The sequence below is a fragment of the Thamnophis elegans genome, chromosome 1 (assembly GCF_009769535.1).
Source record: "Thamnophis elegans isolate rThaEle1 chromosome 1, rThaEle1.pri, whole genome shotgun sequence".
In the NCBI taxonomy this organism is placed as follows: domain Eukaryota; kingdom Metazoa; phylum Chordata; class Lepidosauria; order Squamata; family Colubridae; genus Thamnophis; species Thamnophis elegans.
Window position 1 is genome coordinate 147,864,967 of NC_045541.1, and position 3,187 is coordinate 147,868,153.

Genomic DNA, 3,187 nt, shown 5'->3' on the forward strand with positions numbered 1-3,187 from the left:
CTTGTGGTTAGGCAACTGTTCTGACCTAGGCTTCCCCAAAAAGCATGAGGCAGAGTCTTATTCACATTCAGCAAGGCCTAGCAAACAGTCTTTCAAAGGAATATTTATGACTACAGACCTTATCTATCTTGGAAAGCTGCCATGTAAATATTGATCTTCACACTCCTGAAATAAATTTAATGACCAAACAAATGAATTCTTTCCTGCAAAAGTCCACTCCCCTTTCGCTCCTCTTTTATTTCCTATGGGAGGGGCCAATCACCTTCCACCTGTGACTTTACTTCCAAGTCTGCCCTGATTTCTGAGTTGTTCTTTTCTTTTGGTAGCTCTGTGCATGCGCACACTGAGAACAGGTCTAGCTGTTTCTCTGCCTCACTGCTGTCCAGCTCTGTAGGCACTTGATCACTGCCAGACAGCCTTGGCCCCATCTCTGCCTCCGATGCAGAGCCCTTGTCCGAACCTTCCCCAACCTCCAGGACGGGCCCAGGCTCCTCCCCAACCTCCTCACTGTTCGACTTTGCTGCCAGCTCTGCTGGTGGCCACAACAGCAATTCTCATATGGGTGCAGCACCCAATAGTCACATAATTGTCATTTTCTCATTCATTTTGCTTGTTGGAAGTTGGCAATGGAGGTTGTAATTGGTGATCACGTGAGAGTGGGGCACTACTATGTTGTAATTGCAAGCTGGTTGCCTAGCACCCAAATCACAATCACAAGACCAAGGGACACTGCGATGGCCACAACTACGAGGACCGATTGTAAGTAGTCCTTTAATTTTGAATGTTAAAGTTCTGGCAAGAATGGCTGAGGAATTTGAAAGTTGCCAAGGTTGAGAATCTTTTATCTAGATTTGCATATTGCATTGAGCTTGTGAATCCAGCCAATGGGGTTTATAAATCATAGTCTTTGATTAGTCAACCAACCATAGTTTCTTCTGTTATGCAAATCCATTGTAGCAGTGATTTTCTGTTCTGAAAGAAAACATCTCCCCAGCATTTCAGACAGAGCGTTTCCTTCTTAGAAGGAAGGTTACCTTCAGACTGAAAACATCCAGCACTGGATTCAGGATATTTGACATACTGTATAAACACTACTTTTTCACATCAAAGTATTGAGGCCATGTTCACATGATACAGTTGGCTATAAATCTCAGCTAGAGAACATGTGCCATTTTTGCATGCAGAAATCTAACACGCCAGGTTTGCTGTTTCATTGAATGTGTTGAAACTCTAATGACCTCTATCTTGGATTCTTAGAAACAATTCAGTTTCTTTTCCTTGGATTTTTGTTGCAACTCACAAAACCCGAGGGGGTCCCTCATAGGCATTTAATAAACAAAGCATTTAAAATAAATTTGCTTAGAGTATTGTAGAAGTTGCTTGGTTACTGTTGTTTTTCCCAAAAGGGCACATTTATCTTTACATTCAGTAGGCACTACTGCTGGTTCGCTCATGGGTACATGCACGATCAAGCACTCTGCGCCACATGTATACTGCAATAAAAATTGTTCTGTGCATGCGCAGAAGCAAAAAAAAAGATGGCGGTGCCTACAACTCTGCCTGGAGTACCGGTTTGGGGGTGTGGCAGGCCTGGGTCACTGCCAGTTCCAGTGACCCAGGCCAAACAAGTCCAAACCGGTAGGAACCCACTGCGGCTTTACATTGGCTTCGCTGGGTGTGGATCAGTGGTGGGTTTCAAACAATTTTAGAACCTCTTCTGTAGATGTGGCCTGCTTTGTGGAGTGGCTTGCTGGCCATGTGACTGGGTGGGAGTGGCTTGCTGGCCATGTGACTGGGTGGGCGTGGCCAACTTGTAAAATGTGGTGAAACTCACTTAACAACGCTCTTGCTTAGCAACCAAAATGTTGGCTCAGAAATGCTGGCATTTGAAGCACGCAAGTCTTAAAGCTGTCAAATTACATGACCTTTGCACCCCTAACCCTTTAGAAAAAAACCCAAGGGGTGTTCAAACTTGACAGCTTTAAGACTTGTGGACTTCAACTCCCAGAATTCCTCCTCTCGCTCTTCATCTTGATGATGTGCAGATGGGCAGGGGGAGCTAGAACCAGTTCTAAATGGCACTGTAGATTTGTGGAACCTCTTCTATAGAAGAGGTTAGAACTGGCAGGAACCCACCCCTGGTATGGATGGTGAAGATTAGGACTATTGCTAGGAATGGTGACATTTTCTGCTCACATGCCGAAAAGAAGCTTTCTCACTGTGTAGCTCTTTCTTCTAGATAGCAAAAAACTGTGAAGAGCATATTTAATTTCCATAAGCAGCTTTGAAAATATAAAGGGCAGTTTATTTGTTTCTGATTAAAATGATTAATCGGAACAGCCTGAAGCATGAAAAGAAAGCAATGGAGCTTCTTTTCTAAACAATGCAAACAATTCCATCATTCATGCATTGATTCACTGTGGATAAGGCTGAATGCAACAAAATGTTAGTAGACTCAAATATATAGATACAGGCTAGAATGAATCTGAATTAATTAGTAAACACACAGCAGAAGAATCCTATGGAAGCAAATGAAAAGTATGCATATTGGGACAAAATATCACACACACACGCACACGCACACACAAACACAGTGTGTATGTACAACTATACAGACTTCTCCCTCCCCCCAGTACAAGGAGATAATTCCCGTAAGTGGCTCAAGGCTGACAACATTGGGGAGATTAAATTGCAGTTCTAGGGATAACACTGAATTTGTTATTTTGGGGGACATCCACAATCACAGGGATCTATAAGTAATTTACAGTGGCATCAAAATGACAATCTGGGCATTCATGAAGTCATGGCACATATGATTCCATCATGTACTTTAAACAGTAAATCTGGTGCAAAAACGTAAGTTGTATCTTTTGCATAATGATATCTTGATGCACATGTATGGGTAGTAATTTGCTCTCCCTTTGGCATTCTATGGATGATGATGAACCCCTGCTTTCTACTAAACAGGCAGATCTCATTATGTCCCATCACAAACCCACTAGTCTGTCTCCAGCAACTGAATTTCCAAGAGCTCTCACCTTCTGTGATGTATCCTTGGCATGGGAAGACAGCCAAGTTCACACTCTGTAGAACAGGCATCGGTAACAAGCTGCAATGACATCAAAATGATGACACAGGCATCATGGTATCATTGTTCACATAATGCAAATGTGTCCGTGTCCCAACA